At 44.9% G+C, this 16,176-nt stretch overlaps 1 protein-coding gene across 1 annotated transcript in view; it reads right to left on the minus strand.

Moving 5' to 3' along the window:
- The window catches only part of LOC147641608 (NAD-dependent malic enzyme, mitochondrial-like), a 92,811-nt gene that overhangs the window by 63,880 nt on the left and 12,755 nt on the right, over window positions 1-16,176 (minus strand). The window lies entirely within an intron of this gene.

Here is a 16,176-nt window from a genome sequence, read left to right on the forward strand (position 1 = left end):
TTGCAAACTCAAAGTATACTTAGCTTTTCTTTGCCAGGTTGGTCATGAAGCCAAAAGAATTATCTCATCACCATATCCTTAAGATATCCTGACATATATCTCCATATAGCTTGCCTGTAAGCTTGATAATATAATCCACAATATCCATATGGAAAGAGTGCTAAACGTGTGCACATAAAGCCAACTCCATACTTCCAAGATAAATTTTGTGAACTCATAAATCCTTAGACCAAGCTATCTATTGCTCATGCTCTTGCTTCATAGGCTCTGAAGTGGCTGGCCATGCTTAATAGCAATGATGGTAAGTGTGGTCCCCACTTGAGATCTTTTCTCTTCCTTATTGATAGAAAGAAGCCTCTGCTTCCAAGAAAGCCTATGCTCTGATACCAATGAAACTCGCGGCGGGTGCCCGGGGAACTAGGGCCTTTGACACACTTGTCGATACCATCAAAGCATATTAAAACATTTAATCATGGCCACAGCCTTAACACATATCCATCATCACTTTGCATAAGACATAAAAGCTGGACAAAATATCCACAAATGCTGAAAATGGAGCTTGCACGTGTGACACCGCATAGAGGCCGGAATGGGCCGACCCCCCCCCTCCCCCCGGGAGTATTTTTGTCACGATTGTGACGTATGTATGTATCAGATCCTCTCTTCATTGCTGATTCCTGTTGCAGATGCAAAGAGTAACCAGCCAAAGGGAACCCCTACCCTCGACTGGTTGCGACTCTTCGCCAAAAAGGATGTACCTCTTCATCGAATAGCCACATCCCTTCGACGAATGGTTGTATCCCTTGATGAATGGTTGTGCCTTTACATCGAATAGACACATCCCTTAGCCTAAAGTTGTACCCTTTCGTCAAAGGTCATGTCCTTTCGTCAAAGGACATGCCTCTTCAAATGTGTCTCTTCATCTCCTATATAAGAGACCTATTGTAATCAGTTTAATAACAACAAGTCAATTCAATCTTGTCTCAAGTGTTCTCCTGAAGGTTCTTGTTCTAAGTTAATTACTTTAGTAATTAGTACACAATATGCAGGATTAACAACATAATCCTCACAATGGTATCAGAGCAAATTTTTCCTACCCGTGGGTTGTGAAGCCCTCACCCTCTCCGCGGTACTCCCTCATCCACCTCTCCTCTCCTCTCGGTGTTGTATGGAAGAAGCAGAGCGATGGTGGACTTGGCGTGAATCCTTGCTCGCAGTAATGTAAACAAGCACACAAGCTCTCACACCCATATACACGTATTGTGTGTATAGCAAAGAGGGACCCCCTGCTGTATTTCCGGAATACCCTCCCTCCCTGCTAACCGGTGGTGTTCGGCATTCGCAACATGGCAGGAACTGCCCCTTTCGCTGCGGAATATGGAGCCCCCCCCCTCTCTTCGCCTTGGTTGCTGCCAACGTGCGCTCTTGTTTGCTGAGAGTGGCTGCCGGTTGTGAGCCTCCTTAATACATGCAGCGACTGCTGGTGGCACACTGTTCGAAGAGGCGCTGTTCGAAGAGGCGCACCCTCCAGTCGGCGACGTGATCCAGTCTTCGAAGCGGCGCATCCTTCCAGTCGGCGAAGCGTCAACCTTCAAAAAAAAAAAAGCAATACACAACATTAATACGGGCATTGCCACGTGGATCTTTTAAAAAAAAAACCCAAACAAACCCAACAGGCGTGCGTAACCCGCTGGGCGTGCGCTGGCCGTCCGTTTGGGATTTGTTGGTGTGAACAGCCACCGTGGGCGACTCAGAAACCACCACCCCCCCCCCCCCCCCCCGCTGTCAGGATGCCGCCTAGTTCTTCCTCGCCTCCTTCTCTCCAGCGAATAGGCGCCCTTCTTCCTGGCTGTTCATGGGTTTTCCTGGCTTTCTTGGCATGCATGTTGACTACCTTTCACACTTCTCCGGCTACCTTGTTTATTTCCAAGGTTTCTTTGGCGCCTATGCTCGTGGTAGCACATGTTCCATTGAATGGTTCTTACTAGCGCAATCAAAATGAAGGCATTTCAACTACTCTTGAAGCCTTCTCTGGCTACCTTTTCGTCACACTTGATCCATGGTGAGCCAAAGCCTCCTCAAGCTCCCGGCAAGCAACTTCTCGGCGTACAACACCCACAACAGGTTTCTTGTCCTCGGCACAGTTCTGTAGAGACCACCAAACATGAAATACCTTCGTTCGAGCCTCTGCATGCTCATCGCAAACATTCTCAGCATTACAACAGTTATGAGAAAGATCCATCTTTGAATCACTATCAACAGAAGCCAAAGCAGCAATATGAAGCTTTCAGAAGATCTCCCCTTGAAGAGTCATCAATCTCTTCGAAGTGGGCTCACATAGTGGCACATATTTCCGACCCTAGTCGAGTACTCGGTCGTGAATGCCGCAATCCTTCCATAAACTTTATCTCTAGAAATATCCCAACTGGTAGACATTCTGTCATAGGCACTTTGCCAACTCTTGGTATCTCCTCAATTCCAGATGTAATGACGCGAACAGAATCTCCATCGGAGTCGGGCCAAACATAGCAACTCTCCTAAATTTTAGGAGTGTGGTCCTTTGTATTCTAGGATAATCCCCCATTCCCAAAGCTTGTACTTTCCAAATATTTAAACATCCTGGAGTCCACCAGACCCCTTTCACACTGGGAAATGTCCAGGCTGGTGACACCGCCCCCTCCCTCGGCAGCCAACCATCACCAGTTTCTTCTGGACCCACGAGGTGGAGGACACCCACATAGTGGATCTTGTGGACCCTCAACGAGCTGCTCTGGGCCTACCTCGCCCGAGAGGAGTTACCTCGGATCGAGCCTCTGCACTCCACCCACCCCTGCATTTTCAGCCTCCCGCCACTCTCGTTGTTCGCCCCTGCTCGACGCCCCCCCCCTCTCGCTTTGTTCACTTCCGCCCGCCTCTCTTCCGCCCTCTGCGTTTTCAGTCCCGCCATCCCTCCCCCACCCCAGCATTTTCAGCCTCCCGCCACTCTCGCTGTTCGCCCCTGCTCGACGCGCCCCCTCTCTCTCTCTCTCTCTCTCTCTCTCTCTCTCTCTCTCTCTCTTCCCACTCACCCTTGCTCGCTCTTCCCACCCACCTTTGCTCAGGCCCCCAAGGCAGCAACATAACTCTCTCTCTGCCGAATCTCCTCTCTCTTTCTCTTTCCCCTACATGGCTTGAACCCCCCCTCCTTGCTGCTGCTGTTTCGCGCTGGTGTCATGGATTAATTTCCAGTCCATTGGCTGTGGGAAGTTCTGCAAAAAGTAATGGCCAAGACCGGAGTTAAAGAGGAGCTCATGAAGGTGGAGGACAAGCTCGGCACAATTATCAAAGAAAACAAGAAGATGGTCGACTCTTCCGTTACCGCAATCATAAACCGCCTCTCCAAACTCGAGAAGGGATTTGACAAAATCCAAGAGCTCGAAGAGAGAACATCCAAGCAAGAGGCTGAGATTTTAGCCTTAAAGGAGGAACTAGTGGAGGCCAAATTGCATGCTAAAAGTCAAGCGGCTGAAATCTCAGCCCTCAAAAAGGAGTTGGAAGCCACTTCAAAAGGCAAGCTTGAGGATGGAAAATTTCAGCCCTCCTTTATTGAAGAGCTGAATACCGTCAAGGAACAAATGAGGATCATTCGAGAGGAGGAGGAGCAACATAAAGAGAAGACATCTTCATGGGTGGAGGTGATCACAAAGACACAAAAGAAGATGGACGAGGCGGAGAAATGGATCGAGGTCGCCAAGAAAGGGAAAGGTAAAGAATCGCCACCCATCCCCACTCCCACCATCATCAACATGACCCTTGAAGAGGAGCAAAGGAGGAAGACCCGGGCCTTACATGTACGAGTGTCCGGTCTAAAAGACCGTGATGATGCGGAAGGGGAAACCAAGGAGCTCTTCTCTATGATGGGCATTGAAGCCACGCACACAAAGGCATGGAGAGTGGGAAAGAAGAGAGAAGGTATTGGCGAATCTTCTAAGGAGAGAGCACTTATCATTCGTTTCCCCTCCATGGAAGCGAAGAAGGACTTCTTGAAGAGACGTCCTACACTCAAGAAGACGGGAATATTTCTTGGAGATGACCTCACACTCTCGCAACTTGCCCACATGAAAGAAGTTATGCCCGAGAGAAAGGGAAAGTGGCCTTCTATAGAGATGGTAGAGTGGTGATTATGGAGAGGCGCTCTTCATGACGGCGCGAGACCTATGGGACTACACTCAAAGTTGCTACTTGGAATTGTAATGGATCTCTACGCCTTGATGTAGGGGCTTTTGAGGATAGTTTCACTGGGAGGGACATCATCTTCTACTGTGAGACGCATCAGGCTCCTGGACAATCCATGCCACATGTTAGTGGATATCGATGGGAGACAGCTTGTAGACAGGAGACTCGTTCAGAGCATAGAGGACGGGGCTCAGGAGGAGTGGCAGTATTGTTTAGAGAGGAGCTACAGCCACTACTACATATAGTCCGCAGAGATGAGCAGGCTAGGTACATGTAGGTTAGACTGAGGGCAGAGACGGGCAGATATCTCTACATTGCTATATGCTATTTTGCTATGTACATTTGGGAGTTCTCCAGGGATGGTGACATCATTCTCCTAGGGGACTTCAATGCCAGTGTTGGGTTTTATGCTGTGTATGCACCCAGATGCTGTGTATGCACCCAGGGGAGTGCTAGTGATCATCAGTAGGTTACTGGGGCATTTTTTACTTCAGTTAGTGGAGGTTTTTTCCCCCAGTTTTAGCTTAGTTTCACTTATAATGGTTTATAAGTGATTTGGTCCACCTGGCACACTTTATGGCCGGACCATGTGAACACACTATTAGGTCACATCTTTTATGTGGCTATTGTACTACATTTTATCACAATCAATACATGAGCAGTCGTGTTCCTCTCTCTGACTCACGCCTCCTGTTGAAGTGCCTTCCAAACCCTAACCTAACAGCTCAAACCCTACATTTGGTATCAAAGCATGTTCGCATAGCTGTCCGTACAGTTCGCCTGCCATCAGTTTGCCTGCTTTTACTTCAGCTGCAGCCACGTACACACAGTCGCCTTCAGCTGCACAGACAGCCTGCCCTGCCCGTACAGTTCCACGCCATCAGCTGCCTTCGCCTGTCCTACCCGTACAGCTGCAACTGCCCGTACTGGTTTGCCTGCACTGCCCGTACAGTCCCTCACCATCAGACTGCCCTGCTCTGCTCCGTACAGGAGACTGCTCTGCTCCGTACACAGTCGCCCAGTACCTGCAGCTCCGTACAGTACCTGCAGGCGACCAGCACCTGCTGCGTACAGCAGACCCGCACCTGTCTGTCCATACAGGCGACAACTGTTTCCGTACAGCAGCTGCCGACTGTTTCTGTACAGCAGTCGATCAGTACCTACAACCTCGTACAGTCGCTTCTCCTCCGGACAGTCTGTTCCGTACAGCCTACAGCCGAGTGTACTTGCAAAATCACATTTTTGGTAAGCTTTACATGTTTTGAAATTTGGGCATGTTCTCTGTGAAAGTTTTCTGGCAGATACAGGGAGGTTTTCTTGCAAAGAAATCTCTACAAGCTTTTGCAAGGCTTTGGGTGCAGAAATTTTGGGCATTTTGGCACTAAGTGAGCCACTTTTGTTGCTCTACTCAGTCACTGGTGCATTGTGTTGCACATTCAGAGGATTGAGAGTGCAAGCATATTTGGGTCAGTTGTACTCAGTGGAGTACAATTGCTTTCAAGGTTGTTGCTTTTGGGTTTTTTGATACACAGGTACAACATTGTGCACTGGCATAATGGCAAATCAACAGTAGAGTGATGTGTTCACATACTTGTCTAAGGAAGACAAGTTGGATGGCATGAATTACTCCTTGTGGAGTTTTATGCTGAGAAATGTGCTCATGGTGGCAAAAGGTCTTAGGGATTTTGTTAGTGGTGATGAACCACGTCCAGGTCCATTGGCTCCAGAGACTCCTCCCCAAGGGGGTGCTCGTGGAAGAGGACAACAGGCACAGGCACCAGGTCAGCCACACTGCCTGTTCAAAGAACAAATGCTCAGAAGACATGGGATGCCAAAGATGCACAAGCCTTATCACTTATTGCATTGTCAGTACAGAGGTCTATTATACCTCATATTCGTTCAGCTGGCTCTTCACGGAATGCATGGGTGACTTTGGAGCAGATGTATGCTGCTCGTAATGAGGCACGGATCTCATTTTTGAAAAGAGACTGGAAAATCAGAAGATGCATGAAGGAGATGATATGTCTAGCCACTTGAACAAGCTGCAGGATTTGAGAGAGCAACTCATCAATGTGGATGAGATTATTCCTGAGACACAGCTTGTATCCACCATCTTAAACTCTTTGCCAAGATCCTACTTGGCTTTTCATACCTCTTTGAACCTCAGCATGAGGAATGCTATTGAGCCTCTAAAGTATCAGGAACTTGTTGCTCTCTTGTCACAGGAAGAGCAAATCAGGAAGAACATGAACATGAACACGAGTGCTGAACAAGCATTTACGACAGGTCAAAAAGGGAAAGGGAAAGTTCAGCCAAAGAGTTCAAATCAGAATTCAGGTGATGGTGGTTCATCTCAGGATACCAAGAAAGGTGATGGACAGCCCAAGAAGAAGGGCAAATGCCATTATTGTAAGAAGCCAGGTCACTACATCACAGAGTGTAGGAAGAGGATTGCCAAAGAGAAGGCGAAGGAATCTGGGATGTCTGTAAACGATGCCTCTAAAGCTCCTCCGGAGACTGCTTCCTTTGTTGAAGACAGGGATTACTGTTTCTACACATGCAGTTATGATGCCTCTTGGTCTTCACAGGCACTCAGTGTGACAGAGCATGCATGTACTTGGTATTTTGATAGTGGTGCTTCAAAGCATATTACATCTCGCAGGGATTTGTTTTGTAATGTATGCCCTGCCCCTGTTGGCAAGACCGTTCAGTGTGCCAATAATGCTTCATATCCAGTTCGTGGTATTGGGGAGATTCAGCTCACAGCCATTGATGGCTCTATTCTTCGCCTTACAGATGCCTTATATGTACCAGGGATAAAGAAGAATCTGTTGTCCATTTCTTCTTTAGCACAGTGTGGTATGCAAGTCAACTTTGATGATGACAAATGCATGGTTGACCTTGATGCTTACTGGTACATTATGTCATGGACTCTATCAGTTGGATGCATTTCAGCCAGTGGATCAGTCTGCTTATAATGCATTCACTCTTACTCCAGCTATGGTTGATGCGGAGTTATGGCATGCTCGCATGGGGCATGTAAATTTTGGTAGTCTTATGCTTATGCAGCGACATAACATGTTGACAGACCTACCTCTTATGGAGAAGCCTCCAGATCACATATGTGAAGGATGTATTTTGGGAAAAATGCATCGGTTTTCCTTTCCACGTGATCAGGCTCTACGAGCAACTGCAAAGTTGCAGCTTATACACAGTGATCTTTGTGGTCCCATGCAGACGAAGTCATTAGGAGGTTGCTTCTATTTTGCTACATTTATTGATGACTTCTCTCATATATGCTGGGTCTATCCGTTGACACAGAAATCACAGGTATATGATGCATTTGTGGCCTTTGTAGCACTTGCTGAAACAGAGTCAGGATGCAAGGTTAAGACTCTCCGTTCTGACCGAGGGGGGGAATATGTGTCACACATGTTGAATTCCTTTCTTGAGAGTAGAGGTATCACGCATCAGTATACTACTCCTTATACTCCACAGCAAAATGGGGTTGCAGAAAGGAAGAATCGGTCACTCATGGAGATGGCCAGATGTATGTTAAAGGCAAAGAAGCTACCACATGTCTTTTGGGTGGAAGCTGTTATGTGTGCTTGTCATATTTTGAATCGATGTCCCACAAAGGCATTAGTTTCCATTACTCATTTTGAGGCTTGGCATGGCCGCAAGCCTTCGGTATCACATTTTCGTACTTTTGGGTGTCTTGCATATGCACACATACCCAAAGAGTTGAGGAGGAAGTTGGATGATAAAGCCACAAAATGTAATTTTGTTGGGTACAGCCGTGAGAGCAAGGGCTACCGGTTATATGACCCACTGTCCAAGAAGATATTCACTAGTAGGGATGTGATTTTTGATGAAAAATCAGAATTATCCATGGCTAGTTATGATGCAAATCAGGCTGAAAATGATGTGTTTGAAGGTCTACTACCTATGGAGTTTCATTCCACAGTTGGTGATCCAACCCATGAGGGTGCAGGACAGCCAGCTAATCATGAAGATGGTGCAGAAATTCAGCAAGAAATTGAGCCAGAAGTTGAGCCAAATATGGGGCAACAGGCTCCACAGGTCAGACATATACCTAGATGGTATTTGAGGACATTACAGGACAGCCATCTAGAGACTCCTCTTGCTGGCCGTACTCGTAGGGAGACACGGACCAATGAGCATGCACACATCATGGATTTAAATATGGTTATGGCAGCCAGTTTACAGGATGATGATGAGCCTGATTCATTTGTGGATGCACGAGACAATGTGCATTGGAACAAAGCCATGCAGGATGAACTTGATTCTATTAAAAAGAATCAAACATGGGATTTGGTTGATCTGCCCAAAGGCAAGAAAGCCATTGGTACTAAGTGGGTCTATAAGTTGAAAAGACATATAGATGGATCCATTGACAGGTGCAAAGCCCGTCTAGTTGCAAAGGGCTATGCACAGAAGAAGGGCATTGATTATGAAGAGACATTTGCTCCTACATCCCGTATGTCGACACTTAGGAGTGTCATTGCATTGGCTGCACATCGTGGTTGGGTTGTTCATCAGTTGGACATCAAGACTGCTTTTCTACATGGGGACCTCGAGGAGGAAGTTTATGTACATCAGCCCATAGGTTTTGCAAAACATGGTCATGAAGGGAAAGTATGCAAGTTGAAAAAGGCCTTGTATGGTTTGAAACAAGCTCCACGAGCTTGGTATGCAAAGATAGATGCTTTCCTGCTCACTCAAGGCTTTGTGAACAGTCCATCAGAAGCCACTTTGTATGTAAAGAAAGAAGAGAAAGATCTGCTGGTCATCAGTCTTTATGTAGATGATCTTTTGCTCATGGGATCAAATGATGACAAAATTGCAGCTTTTAAAGAGATACTGCAACAAACATTTGACATGTCTGATTTGGGGCTCGTACGCTACTATTTGGGCATACAGTTTGTGCAATATAACAGAGGCATTGGGTTGTTGCAATCTCGGTATGTTGCTAAACTTCTGGAGAAGTTCAAATTTCAGGATTGCAAGCCTATTAGCACTCCTATGGAACCTGGGATGAAACTGTCACTACAAGATGACAGTATTTTATTTGATGCCACTACATATGCTCAGGCTGTTGGGTGCCTTATTTACTTGTGTACTACACGGCCAGATATTCAGTATGCCGTATCTCAGTTGAGCAGATTTATGCACAGCCCGCGATTGTCACATTGGCAAGCTGTGAAGCGTGTATTTCGGTATTTGCAAGGTACCTTGTCTCTTGTGAATGGGAGAGATAATTAGGGTTAGAGTTCATGTGGGAGACATACACACAGAGAGAAGAAGGGAGAGAGAGAGAGAGAGAGTTGTGGGGATAAGTCAACTCATAAGAGATGAGTGTGTGACTCCCCTATCACACATGTATATTGCACTAGTACACATAGTGCACTTAGTACATTAAAAGTACTAAGTGTACTATGTACTATTAACTTATGGGCTTGTACACACTATAAGGGTGGGCATAGTGCCTTTACCCCAACAACCTCCCACTTAAAGGCAAAGTGCCCTTAAATGAAGGAAAAGAAAAAATCAGCATGTACATGATAATATACAAGGCCATATCAAGGCTGAAACTCGCCTCATCCAATGCCCATCAAGTGTCTGCAATGAGCAAACCGCTCCGGAGGCAAACTCTTTGTCAACAGATCAGCCGGGTTGTCATCCGTATGAATCTTAACAAGCTGAATTTGCTTGTTCTCTATCACCTCTCTGATGAAGTGATACTTCACATCCACATGCTTCGTCTTTGCATGAAAGACAGGGTTCTTTGCCAACTGGATGGCACTCTGACTGTCACAATGCAACAATGGAATATCCAATGTATAACCCAAATCAACCACTAACCGAGATAGCCATAATGCCTCCTTGCAAGCCTCTGTGGCTGCAATATACTCGGCCTCTGTAGTAGATAAGGCAGTGCACTTCTGCATCCTGGATATCCACGACACAGCACCTCCTGTGAATGTAAACACATAACCGGTAGTAGACTTCCGGTTATCTGGATGACCGGCATAATCCGAATCCGTGTAACCATGCACTAATGCATCCTGTTTGCCAAAGCATATACACATATCCTGTGTGCCCTTCAGGTATCTCATGACACCTTTCACTGCTTCCCAATGCTTCTTGCCAGGGTTGGCCATGTATCTACTAACCACTCCCACTGCAAATGCAATGTCCGGCCTAGTAGCAACCATGGCATACATGAGACTGCCACAAGCTGAAGCATACGGAATCTTGGCCATATCAGCCCTGCCACTATCTGACTGTGGGCTGTCCATAGCATTGAGTTTCACATATGGAGGCAAAGGAGTACTAGTCTTCTTCCCCCCATCCATATTGAACCTCTGCAAAACTTTGCCAATGTATTCCTTCTGAGACAAATACAACACATGCTGATTTCTGTCCCGAAGTATCCACATACCCAAGATGTGATTAACATATCATCAACATACAAGATGAGGATTAATAGACTGCCATCCAAAGCTTTCTTGGTGTATAAGCAGTGATCTATGTCACTTCTCCTGAAATCCTGGGATTTCATGAATGTATCAAATTTATGATACCATTCCCTTGGAACCTGTATAAGCCCATAAAGACTCTTTTTCAGCTTGCATACAAGCTTCTCCTTTCCATTCACTGCATAGCCCTCTGGCTGTTGCATATATATCTCCTCATGGAGATCACCGTGAAGAAAAGCAGTCTTCACATCCATCTGAATCAAGTCCAGATCATCATGAGCAACCAAAGCTAATACAGCTCTAAGTGTGGTCATTTTGACCACTGGAGAGAAGATCTCATCAAAGTCCACACCATATTCCTGCTTGAAGCCCTTAGCCACTAACCTGGCTTTGTATCTTGGCTTTGCATCAGGTGCAACTTTAAGCCTATAAACCCACTTGCATGGCAAAACCTTCTTGCCTGTAGGCAAATGCACCAACTTCCATGTTCCATTTTTGTGCAAAGAATCCATCTCTGACTTCATGGCACGCTCCCAAAGAGCCTTGTCTGCCCTCTGTAAAGCCTCCTTATAACATGAGGGCTCCCCACAGTCAGTAAGCATCAAGTAGTCAACCCCTGGAACAAACCCGTCAGGGGCTCTGGAGGGTCTTGTGGACCTCCGTACCCAATGACCATCATTTGCAGGTTGCTGTCCAGCCGGCATATCACCCATTGGTAGCTCTTGTTCCATGCCATAAGGCTGAAAAATCATGCCCGGTATCTCCTCTAACTGTGGCATATCCAGAGCTAGATTGAGACAAGGCAGGAGTCAGCTGACATTCACTCTCGCAGGACGCCAGGTCATCATACGTGTACCTAGGGGTTACCTTCTCTGCAGCAGCCACGCGCTTCACCATGGGTTCAACAGCCAGAGCTAGACTGACACAGGGATATGCACCATTGGCTATGCTAGAGAGACAGTGCCACCAGGCGCATTTTCAGGAGCCCTGGACGAAGGGGTGGCTATTTGACACATTAGTCACACCGGCACTGATGTATGGAGCAGCGGTATGGGCGCGAGGCCTTGCTACCCATTGGTGGACACAGATAGAGAGACCACAAGCCCTCATGATGGCACGCATGATACGCAGCAAACCGTCAATACCTCATGACATTATCCAAGCAGAGTTTGCTGCGCCTCCTATGATGGTAGAGGCCATATTCCACACTATATGCCTGCTAGACAGATTCAGAGAGATGCCACAGGACAGATTGTCATACAGAGCTTTTGAGGACATCCCTTGACAGATGCAACTAAGAAAACGGAATTTCACTTTCAAAAGCGTTATCCTCAATTTGTCATCAAGGACGATGATTTCTAAAAGGGAAAAAGAATGTTACGACCCTTACACATGGTAACACATGGAGCTTACACGTGGGACATGTACAAACTATTACGTGGGATTTACACGCCAGTAATGCGTGAGACACGGATGTTGCGTGGGAATGGCGGTATACTATTGCACATCATCGCTTATAATAATTAGTGTGAACGGGTAACGTTCATGGGTGACGGTTGTAGGCCAAAAACCCAGTGATGTGTAGCATGGGGATACCAGTAGGAACACAGGGGGAGCGTGAGTCTTGTGCGTGGCCGAGAAGGTACACTCTGGACGCCCGGGGTCACTGGTATATATAATGGTTGGGTGGTTAAACATGGTATGCCAAGCTAGGTTTCTTTTGGCTTTTCTTGAGTTCATCTCTTCTCTCTCACGTTTTTTGCATGAGGCTAGATACAGAGACCTTGATCGCCTTACATGGAGGTCATACAAGTATGTTCTGGTGGTATGGGACGTTAGGATATATCACATATGCGGGTTTACAAGGTTTTGTCCGAGGCAGATGTTTTAGCTTCAGATCGAATATTTATCCAGAACTCAATATTGCTAAGTGCCTAGATCATGGGGTGAGTGCACTAGCCTCTGATATGGCAGATATCTAGTTCATTAGTCACACCTATGATGTGGCAAATATATGGCTTATGGACCACGCCTTTGACGTGGCAGATATCCAGATTATCAGTTTTTATTATGATAGATATCCAAGGCTGTGTAGCAAGCCTGGTATTGACTAGTGGGGTAATTCTAGATCAACTTGGTTCCAGTAGACAATTGATGTTGGCAAATTTTTCTTACATCTTGATTACCTTGACATAGTAGGCTCAGTTGGGACTTGAAGTTTCTTGATACTTGTTCCTACTCATAATAACTGTTCTCAGTTTGTCAAGCAACAGAGAAGATAAATAGGTTCAAGGGGACATTGCACATGTTCAGCACACCAAGAGATCATTTGAGTGGTTAGGACCTACCTATGATAATACTGAACAGGTATGGATGTCAACCCATACCAAACATTTGATTGGTCAAGACCTGCCTATGAGAATACTAAATAGGTTATATTTGGTATGGATGTCGACCCAAGTTTCCCTTGAGAATTAGAACTTGAAAATGTAGTTCTAGGTGCAAATAGCCGACCTGCTTGCTATACAACCAATTCTACAATTGTGCATTTGGCAGCGGATATGTACAAAAGAAGAGTTATATCATGAGTGTTCTAGTTTAAACACAATCTTGATAGGAACACTTTCAGGGTCATTTATGACCAAAGTGTTAAAATATCTTATAGTTTTGTCGTTCTCTAAGAGAAAAGGTTATTTCTTTTCAATCCCCTAGGTACACAATCTTGATAGGAACACTTTCAGGGTCATTTATGACCAAAGTGTTAAAATATCTTATAGTTTAAACACAATCTTGATAGGAACACTTTCAGGGTCATTTATGACCAAAGTGTTAAAATATCTTATAGTTTTGTGGTTCTCTAAGAGAAAAGGTTTTTTTTTTCAATCCCCTAGGTACAAGGAATTACTATAAGATAGGTAATTTGATTGGCCTACAATAATTTTCGCTGTGATGTCAAATTATTCGATTCCTTGGCAGTTGGATTGCAACATTAATGTGTTCCTCACAACTCTGGTTCGAGTTGGTGTGTCTTTAGTTCCATTGAGATAGTTGTAGGAACAGTGGTTGCAAATTTAGTATGTTTCTATAGCAGAGTTATGAGTGGAAAGAGCAAACACGGTGAACCAGATTAGGGGGTCAATTGCCAGATATAGTTTGAGTTTCCCCTATTTATTTCCAAGAGTGGGAATGTCTTAGGTCAGTAGACTGAAAGAGATGCTAGGAGCTGAGGATAGCATTATAACTCCTCATAAGCTTGTTGAGGTTAAGGACTTGTCTTATGTTCCACATGAACCGGAAATGGTGATTGATTTCAAAGAAAGACAAATAAGTTGATTCTTGAGTATAAAATTAAGTGGAAAGATAAGATAAAGGAGGACTCTACTTGGAAGACAGTTGCTAGTTTATAGCATAGGTTTCCCAATTCTCTTTCTTAGACGGACTTTGTTTCCAAGAGTGGAAACGTCTGAGGGGGAGAAGTATATTATGGTTTACAGCATAGGTTTCCCAATTTTCTTTCTTAGACAGATTTTGTTTCCAAGAGTGGAAACATCTAAGGAGGGGAAGTATGTTACGTACATAGTGCTAATCCTCTAGATTAGTGGCCTAATCCAATAGAGTTAGGAGAGCCCTCGGATTAGGAGCAAGCACGCTAATACGGGTGGCTAACGTTATTATCAATAAATCCATGTGTACTGGCTATTTATAAACAGGATGGTTATTTATAGCAACAGTGGGCACTATATAAGTAAAACATGGGTTATTATTGTCATGACCTCACTATTGATTAGAGTTCGACCAAGACTACGACCACGGCCGAGAATCAAGAGAAGATTCTCGAGGACTCTGAATCAGAGACTTCCAAATCAAGGAAGAGTATCAAGACTCAAAAGTAACTGACACAGAGGCAGAAGACGATGAAGAGAATGAAGGGAATGATAGCAATGAAGGAAAAGAATCAGATTGCGATGACGATGATCAGAGGGGAAGCTGAGCAAGATAAGGAAACAGGCAGGGGAAGCAAGAATCAGCAGGATGATGCTGGAGCAGCTAACCACGAGAACCCTGAGAATATTGCAGAAATGGGGGAAAATATTGAAGGCAAGAGTTCTGAGACTCCCAGAACACCACCAGAGATGAGCTGGGAAACACCACCCAAGGAGACTTCTGCAACTATTGAAAAGAAATTGATATACCAAGCACCGGGTTCCACGGGCATGAGCAGTGATACGCCATCATCAACTGATTTACTGCTTACTCCAGGCAGAGAATATGGAAGACTATCCACGGCAAAGTACAATCAACTGTTGCATGACCTACAAAAGAGTATGCCTAAGGAGCTGAAAACTGACGAACAGATCTTGCAGGTTTATCCATGCATATAAGTAACATATCTAGCATATTTTAGACGTGTACCTCCCTTGTAAGAAACGTCTTTGAGACCTCCCAAATTTTTATGAAACATTTCAAACAGGCTTAGGAAACATGTTCTTTAACTATGGAAGCACCAATGTTCGTGGTTGACAAAAAAGAGAAGTCAATAAGACCATTAATTAGTCATTAACGCTCACAAGGCTTCAGACCATCAACTCCAGAATGCATGGCATGATATACTACATGCTATCACATCCCCATTTTCATCATCAGCATCCAAGAATAGTGAAGGTTCGTGTTTTAAAAAATGTCCACCTTAGTAGACAGATCTTCAAGAGTTGAACCACCAAACTAAGTTTCGATCACTTTTCTAGAGGAGGGAAGACTTGGCCACCATTCAATCTGTGATCAAGACTCGTGATCTGCCCGAATCCATTGCATATGACAGGAATCCTAAGTTTTCTAGTCATTTTTTAGCCTTTTTCTAATCCTTCAATAAGGCATTGCTCTTCAGTTCTGCTTATTAACCACAAACCAATGTCAAATTGAACTAGTTGATCAAACTTTCAAAGGATCTTTGCCCTTCTCCAAGTTTGCCTACAACAATATTTCCAACTCGTATGCAAGCTCAACATAGATAACATGTGCTGATAAGTCATCATACAGCACAAGATGGCATTGCCAAATCGATTCAAAGATGTCCTCCAGATATAACTATATATACAAATGGAAAGTTCAGGTTATTTCCTCCAGAGCATGAAAGTGCAAAAGCAGTATCAACTTGTAGCAACTTAGCATTGGGCAAATGGAGTAAACTCATAGGACGAATGGAGCAAAATCATGGTCAAATGCAGAGAATTGGTGATTCTGACAGCAGTTTTTCTACTGTCCATTAATGGCCCACGTCCTTTTTTAGTGGGAGAGAATGCCATAATTAGTAACTTAATATTTCACACTACAAACTGTGTAGTAATGACTAGACATCATGAAGGGACACAAATCCTCTTGTTAAAAAGTGTACCTCTTTGTCAAAAAATATGTTTCTCAGTAAGGGATGCAGCCCTCCACATTATAACTCTTCACCTTC

Source organism: Cibotium barometz, chromosome 1, assembly GCF_041138505.1.
Source record: "Cibotium barometz isolate CiBa-2024 chromosome 1, ASM4113850v1, whole genome shotgun sequence".
In the NCBI taxonomy this organism is placed as follows: domain Eukaryota; kingdom Viridiplantae; phylum Streptophyta; class Polypodiopsida; order Cyatheales; family Cibotiaceae; genus Cibotium; species Cibotium barometz.